The sequence below is a fragment of the Phoca vitulina genome, unplaced genomic scaffold (assembly GCF_004348235.1).
Source record: "Phoca vitulina isolate PV1807 unplaced genomic scaffold, GSC_HSeal_1.0 scaffold25, whole genome shotgun sequence".
Lineage (NCBI taxonomy): Eukaryota > Metazoa > Chordata > Mammalia > Carnivora > Phocidae > Phoca > Phoca vitulina.
In genome coordinates, this window is record NW_022589728.1 from 19911585 (window position 1) to 19920021 (window position 8437).

General features: G+C 34.6%; 1 non-coding gene across 1 annotated transcript; it reads left to right on the forward strand.

Annotated features, from left to right (window-relative positions):
- Nucleotides 1-8000: 8000 nt before the first annotated feature.
- Nucleotides 8001-8105, forward strand: LOC116643318. The gene has a single exon (XR_004301531.1). It is a non-coding gene; the product is annotated as a U6 spliceosomal RNA (small nuclear RNA).
- The last annotated feature ends 332 nt before the right edge of the window (nucleotides 8106-8437 follow it).

An 8437-nucleotide genomic window follows, 5' to 3' on the forward strand; every position in this document is an offset into this window, starting at 1 on the left:
ATCTCTGCCTTCATGTTCTCATGGCATTCCCCCTGTGTTCGTGTCTGTGTCCAAATTTTCTCTTTCTTTAAGGATACCAATTATATTGGATTAGGGTCCATCTCAATGATCTTATTTTATTTAATCACCTCCATAAAGATCCTGTCCCCACATAAGGTCACATTCTGTGATACTGGTGGTTAGGACTTCAGCATGGATTTTGGGAGGGCACAATTCAACTGGTAACATCAGATGTCTCCGTTTTTTTCTCCAAAAGTACTTTGGCGTTGGTAATATCTGCATTGTCAATTCTCAAGGAATTAGAATTCAATAAAATGTAAGTAATGTTAATTGCCCTGAACCTAACCTAACTCTTATTTGTAATCTTAAAGACTTTAGAAATTGGATTCTGTAGTTCATCTATGGTTTATTCTAATCAGATAAAACTATAGTGAAGACATTTTACAACTGCCTCTCTGTTTGCAAAACATCAACGAGGACTTTATAACATGCTAGATTTTAAGAATGCATTGGCTTAGAGACATTTTTAAACTAAAATGGTGGTGAGAAGAGGCGCCTGGGTGGCTGAGTCATTAAGCGTCTGCCTTGGGCTCAGGTCATGATCCCAGGGTCTTGGGATCGAGCCCCGCATCGGGCTCCCTGCTCAGCGGGAAGCCTGCTTCTCCCTCTCCCACTCCCCCTGCTTGTATTCCCTCTCTCGCTGTGTCTCTCTGTGTCAAATAAATAAATAAAATCTTTTAAAAAAATAATAAATAAATAAATAAATAAATAAATAAATAAAATGGTCATGAGAAAACAGTGGTGTCTTATGCTAAAACTATGATGCTTTTCCCTAATAAAAATGTTTCTACTGCCCATGAGTTATTTTCCTGGCTTGAGATAAATTTTGTAGGGAAAGCGGTAATCCTGAGGGTAACAGATAGTCTTTGTGATTCTTCATTTATCAAGCTCATTTTGGCTCATATTCTTTTTATCCTTCCCCCCCTTTTTTTCTGACTGCTGAGAATCAGGTCTTTGGACATATATGGTCATCTGAGATAGTGAGATTTGACCTAGGGTCAGCAAACCACCTAGCTAATTAAATTGATCCTCTAAAATAAAATATAGAATATTCTCTTTTCCACCCTACAATTTCTAACTAGAATTTTTATTTTTTGTAAAGAAACAAAACAAAACAAAACCTGAGAACTTTTTCAAATGGTCTATCTAGCATAAAATCTGAATAAGGTTTTTTTAAAACTGTTTCAACATACTAATGTGTCATGATTTTTCAAAGGAAAAATTGGAAAATAACATCACCTCAGCACAGAGGAGGATCTAGTTCTTGCATGTTCAAATGTGGACAAATCAGTTAAATTTCAGAATTCAACAAATGAAGAAACACTGAAAGCATTTCTGTTTTATTTTGGATCTGGGAAAGAAGAGCTAGGGAGAAATAATGGACGAAATTAGGATAAGAACTAGCTTCATCAAGAACTGTCATCATCTGCTCATGTGAAAAAGGATGTCAAAGTGAGAGACCTTAAAAAAGAAGAAATAAACAGACTGGAGCCAAAACACTAAGCTGAGGATTTGGGTTTGTTCTGGGTTTTCACAATTTCTCTTTGGGGACTTTACTTGAAGATGGAGATCTGTCTTAAGCTTTCTGCCTCCCTGAAGTGATTCCACATTTTATAAGATAGGGAACAAGGAGTGTGTGTGCGTGTGTGTGCATGCCTGTGTGTGTGTATGTGTGTGTGATTTTTGGATTGTGTGAATGTTGCTTTTTCTCTGATATACAAAAGCAGCATAGTTTATATGCACATACTTTCTACCTAGAGAGAAATGAACCCAGAATGGAGGGGACGTTTTGGCTGAGAGCCTCAGTTGGGATGTGGAAAGCAAACAGAATAAGGTGAGTTGAAGGTTAAGCTGTGTTGTATTGATGTAGTAATGTTGTCTTTAGAACAAATTAGCTCACTGGGACTTGGTGACACAGTGGAGTATTAAACCCTTCTTTACGAAAAGAACATGTGCAGATTGTTTCTAGCTTGAAAAAGGCCAGTGAAAAATGACACAACGATCAAACTTGAAAAATGTTTACTTTGCAGAAAATCATTTAAAAATGGAATCTCAATTTTGTTGGCAGCTCGGTTTTTTAAAAGGGCTATTTATTCTAGACTCCTGCAGCATATGGTTTATTGCAATTTATAGGGTGTATTGGAACTCATGAGCTCGAGCACCTTAGGGAATGTTTGTTTTTATTTTTTTAAAGGTGGTTGGACTGAAATTCAGTATGAATCATATAAGAGAGATTTAGAAGCACGTGAAGATAGATGTTTCCCATGTGACACCGAACAGCACATCTGGAAGGTGATCCTATATAAATACTTGAAAAGACCATAGTTTTAACAGATACCAATAAGGAATAGGACTGTGTCTTTCCTTAATTTGAGAAGGAAATACAGTTTATACTAACAAGAATACTATCATCTCATGCAAATTTCTGGAAGCTCCATTAGTGTGGAACTAGTCCTATTGCTCATTCTTTCATATTGATTCACTGATTCATTTGCTCGTTACGGAGTATCTGCCTATCATAGCTGCTATTCTGCTCGGCTCAGCAGATTTAAAACTTAGTAAGACACACTTCTCGCTCTAAAATAATTCTTAGGTTAGTCATCAATATGTTTTGTAAAACATGTGACTTCCATGCATGCCAACTGATGCCCCCCAACATAATTATATGTATTAAGAACCTACTATAATATAATTATTCCTAACCTCTATCCAGTCTTGTGAAGCATTTATCTTTTTTCTTTCACAGTATTTTTCAAATTTTATATTTACTACACCTCCCTCAACCCCATTGCTAGGAACATACTTGTATTACTTGGTAATCCTTAAAATGTGCTTTTCACTTTGTTAAAAATAGAAAATATTTGTCAAGTAAAATACAGGTTTCATTTCAGGTATGAATCAAAGAATCTTCCAGTTGTGTTCCTTCTTAATCTTTTTTCTTTCTTTTCTTTTTTTTCTTTTCAAGATTACTTAAAAAAAAAAAAGCAGTCTTAGTTCACAAAAAAATTGAAAGGAATATACAGAGACTTCACACACGCATATTGTTACATCCCTAGTCTCCCCCATTATCAGTACCATTTGCCAGGATGGTACAATTGTTACCACGGATGAACCAATATTGACACATCATAATTAACAAAAGTCCATAGTTTACTGTACATTTCACCCTTGGTATTATACATTTTAGTGTTTGGACAAATGTATCATGACATTCTTTCATCATTTTAATATCACAAAGAGCATTTTCACTGCCCCCAAAATCCTCTGTGCTCTGCCCACTTATCACTCCCCTCAGTCCCACCCCTGGCAACCACCAATCTTTTTATTGTATCCATAGTTTTACCTTTTCCAGAATGTCATATAATTGGAATCATACACTATGTACCCTTTTCAGATTGGCTTCTTTTGTTTAGTAATATGCTTTAAGGCTCCTCCATGTCCTTTCGTGGCTTTATAGCTCATTTCTTTTTAGAGCTGAAAACATTCCATTTTCTGGATGTACCACAGTTTATCCACTTACTAAAAGACATCATGGTTGCTTCCAACTTCTGGCAATTAGAAATAAATCTGTATGAACACCCACGTGCAGGTTTTCGTGTGGATATAAATATTCATCTTATCTGGGTAAATATCAAGAAGTGTGATTGCTGGATCATCTGATAACAGTACATTTAGTTTTGTAAGAAACTGTCAAAGTGTCTTCCAAAGTGGTTGTACCATTTTGCATTGCCACTAGCAATAAATGAGAGTTCCCGTTGCTCTACTCACCGGCATATACTGTTGTCAGGGTCCCAGATTTGGCCGTTCTAATGGATGTGTGGTGATATCTCACTGGTGTTTCAATTTACATTTCCCTGATGACATACAATGTGGAGCATCATCCTTAATGTTTTAAATACATACGTACATATAGTTCTGGTTTTAGTTCAGACAGACCTCAGTTTTGTTATTATTGTTGTCATTGTTATTTTATTTTTAAAATCAGCTAAATGTTAGACTTTAAGTACAGTAAAAATTCACACTTGTATTTTTTTAAACATGATATTCAATATTTCCCAATATATAATTTCTCTAGTCTGGCAAAGAATGTTTGAAAGCACATAGTACCTTCATAAAGTATGCAAACAAGGAATTGACATTGAAGAAACTGGAGAGATGCCTTCTTTCCTTTAAAAATATTACATTAAAAAATTACATCAAATACATTTGATATATAGTCAGATAATAATGTACAATTATATTGTTAGCCATTGAACACCAGTAAATAATGTTTCTTTTTTTTAAGATTTTATTTATTTATTTGAGAGAGAGAGAGACAGAGAGAGAGAGCAGGAGCGGGAGGGGAGGAGCAGAGGAAGAGGGAGAAGCAGACTCTCCAGTGAGCCGGGAGCCCGACGCGAGACTCGATCCTAAGATCCTGAGATCATGACCTGAGCTGAAGGCAGATGCTTAACCGACTGAGCCACCCAGATGCCCAAATAATCTGTTTCTAAACATCTCCCTGACTCATTATATCAGTGACCAGACAATATCTAGCACCTAGCAGTAGGTATTAAATAACATTTTTTTTTGAATGAATGAATGGATGGGTGAGTGAATAAATTACTATAAAACACGTATGTTTTGCAATTGGAAGTTATTCAATATTTATTACTGATACACTTAAAATTTATAAAAATAAAAACTCTTTTTAAAATGCTTGACAGAATAAATTTATTGATCTAGAACTTAAAGACAAATATTTAGAAAAAAACTGTATCGCCTGACTTTCTATGGCCTCTTTCCAATATCCTTACTTTTTTTAAAAAATAGTAACAGGGGAAGAAAAGAAAAAAACAGCCTTTTAACCAGCTCCCAAGAATAGCATTAACATAATTAGCATAGTATATGTCTTTAAACAAATAAAATTCAAATGAAAGCCTGTTATAGGTTCTTTTCTAATTGTGTTTATGCTTGAGAATACTACAGAGTGAAGCCTTTTACTGTAACTTATTGTCTTTCATATTTTTAAAAAATTAAAATTAATAAGGGCACCTGGGTGGCGCAGTCAGTTAAGTGTCCCACTCTGGTTTCTGCTCAGGTCGTGATCTCAGGGTCATGAGATCAAGCCTCGTGTGGGACTCCATCCTCAGCGGGGAGTCTGCTTGAAACTCTCTCTCCCTCTCCTACCCATCCCTCTGATCTCTCTCTCCCTCAAATAAATAAATCTTTACAAAAATTAAAATTAATAAAGTTGGACCTATTATTCTTGACATTTGATAAATAAGCTTATTAAAGGGGAGTTTCTTTTCTAACAAGCAGTATCATTCCTTACTTGATAGTACCTCATTTTTGTAAGAGACTTCACAAGAAAGAATTCAAATTTTACAACTCCGTTAGTGAGGAGAAACTAGGTTGATTCCTAAAGTATATTTTGCTGATTTCATTACATACTTCCCAATAAAAGCGCTTTCCATATAGTATCTCACTTGATACATTTCTAATTTTTTTATTTATATTTGTTGACATGGTATTTTATGTTTTCCCCAAGTTTGGTCATTAAGGAAATGAATTACTTTTTCATTATAATTACACATGAGAGACTGATTTACTGTGACTTTTAAGTCTAAAGACTGATTTGAGTTGAATCATTTCAGAGAAGCATTTCTCTAACTAATTGGGTAATTTATATTGTTCTAATAAACTATAATCATATTTTTGGTTGTCTTCAGTGGTGTTTATTTTAATAACTATTGCATGTACTTTTTCCTATAGTACATGTCCCATTTCTTCATTAATAAAAAGGAGAGGATGACAGTTATCTTTTCATGATGTTAGAGAAGTAACCGTCCATTCATGCTTGGTACTTTGTCTGGCACAAAGTAAATAATGCTATTTATTATAATAAGTAAAAATTGTCCAATATACTTCAGATTTACAGATGCTGTCACTAAGATACAGCAGAAAGAAAAGAACTTTCTTTTCTTTTACAGAAAATAAAGTAAAGGGAATTTTTGGATATAGTATTTTCACTACATGAGCACCTCTGCTGGTGCATTAAATATTATCTTCTTTTTTACTCTTAACCTCAACCCTTTGAGGTAATTGTATGAGCCAAGATAGGATGGATGTAGCATCCAGCCCACCCAATATCCCAGTGGTTTATTATGATGAATGTTTCTTTCTCATTCACCTCACAGTTCACCGCGGGTCCCCCAGGAAACACTACTCCACTCAGACATCCTAAGAACCAAGCAGTTTTTGTAGAGTGGTTCTATCCTCTTCTAAGGCTTCAGAGTCCTCAAATTGGGTTTCTGTTTCCAGGGAGAGGATAGGGAAGAGAAGGCCAGATTAAAGAAAAGATCAACCTTAGGGTCAAGGTTAAAACAGTAATTGTATGATGTTATAACCTTGCTCTTTCTTAAATTATACTATTTATTTATCTCTGTGTCCCTACCATTTCACATTAAGCATTTGTTTATTGAATTATTTATTCAACAAATTATCCCCTATTGGTTCACACAATATATTAGCCGAATGAATTAAATATTGAATTTACTAACATAAGTAGTCACTGCTTACCTATAGATATTATCCAGAAAAATAAGAATCTAAAACAGAACCTCTATTGACAACTTCCTCCATATTAGTTTTACTCTACGGTTCTACAAATTTAGTGTCATAATATAATTTAATTGTGCTAGGATTTATTTGTTATTTGAAATTAAGATTACTTTATTTCCAACGAAAGTGAAAATACAACAAAATATTGGGTTATTCTCTATTTTGTGTTTTTCTAACTAAACAAAAAAGAGAAAGCTAGTCTTCATTTAGACTTAAACCTTAAAAACAAATTATTTCTAATCAAATGTCTCTTCTGCCACCTAGGAAAGATTTAAATGGCAAGATTTCTGATTCTTAGTGGTAATTATGAAATCCAAAAAACTTCTTCCTTAAAAAGAGTGGAACTGATAGAGTAGGGTATTAGATACAAAGCACAGAAGAAAAACTGAACTGGAGGTGAAAAATTGAGATTATAGATTTATGAATTACTTATAAAACCAAGAAATCAGGCCCTATTAGCCTATAAGTAGGTTTAGAATAAGAATAACCAAAGAGGAGCCTGGGTGGCTCAGTCAGTTAAGCGTCTGCCTTCAGCTCAGGTCATGATCCCAGGGTCCTGGGATCGAACCCCACATTGGGCTCTCTGCTCAGCAGGGAGTCTGCTTCTACCTCTCACTCACCCTCTGTGCTCTCTCTCTCAAATAAATAAATAAAATCTTCTAAAAAAAAAAAAGAATAACCAGGACCCTAGAGAACATCAATGTTTATTGTGCCAATAAATGTCTTCTGAATTAACCATATTTTAAATGAATGCCAACATCTTAAGAATATTTGGAGCCCGTGGTTCTCCTATCTATTGGGCTTAATGCCCTAAAATTTCTATTAAAAAAAAAAAAAAAAAACTTACCTGGACTCTTATTCTGCTGTATTTTTCAATTATCAAAGCAGAGTTGTGAGATGTCCAAAATTTCTTTCTTGTTGACTCATTGAGAATGAGCTTGTTTTTCACTGCAGGTAGTTTGATTTTTCATTACTAATAGCCTGCTTTTAAAACTGTTGGTATTTTGTTGGTTTTGAATTGTTCTAAATGATCTGTGAAACAAAAGCAAAACTCGGACAGCTGCATACCCTCATAGGACAAAACTGGATATAAGAAAGAATGGCTTCCCACTAGATACTTTGGGCCAGTTCTGCTTTTGAGAATGCATTCCCATACAGAATGTGTGCCCCTGAATCCAGTTAACTAAGGAGAGAATTATACAAAGTAGTAGGCAAGAAAGTTTAATTATTAAAGTTAACCTGAGAATTATAAAATCACTGAGGGAAAGCCGAGAACAATAAACAAAATAGCAAGTCCTGTACATTCATTTCTTTAGTTTTTAGTTACAGGTGGTCGTGTTGGCTCCGGCAGAACATAAACTAAAATTGGAACGGTACAGAGAAGGTTCACGTGGCCCCTGTGTGATGATGACACGTAAATTCATGAAACAGTCCATATTTAGTTAGTCATATACTTTTCAAATTATGTATATGATATATGTAGACATTACACATTTAATTATTTCTTTTACTTATATATTTTTTTGCAAAATGCATAGAACATTCAGAAAGGACTTGGCAGAGTATTTGTCACAGAGGAAGAACAGATCAATCTTTGTTGTTTTTCGTTAAGCTCTTGGCATGCATTGTCTCGTTTCGTACTCACCACCCTATGAGTACATGCTACTAGGTGCTGCTATTTTAAGGGAGGAAATTAAAGATTTAAAAACCTAAGTGATTTTTTTATTGAAGTACAATTGAAATAAAATTCTCTATTAGTTACAGGTGTACATCA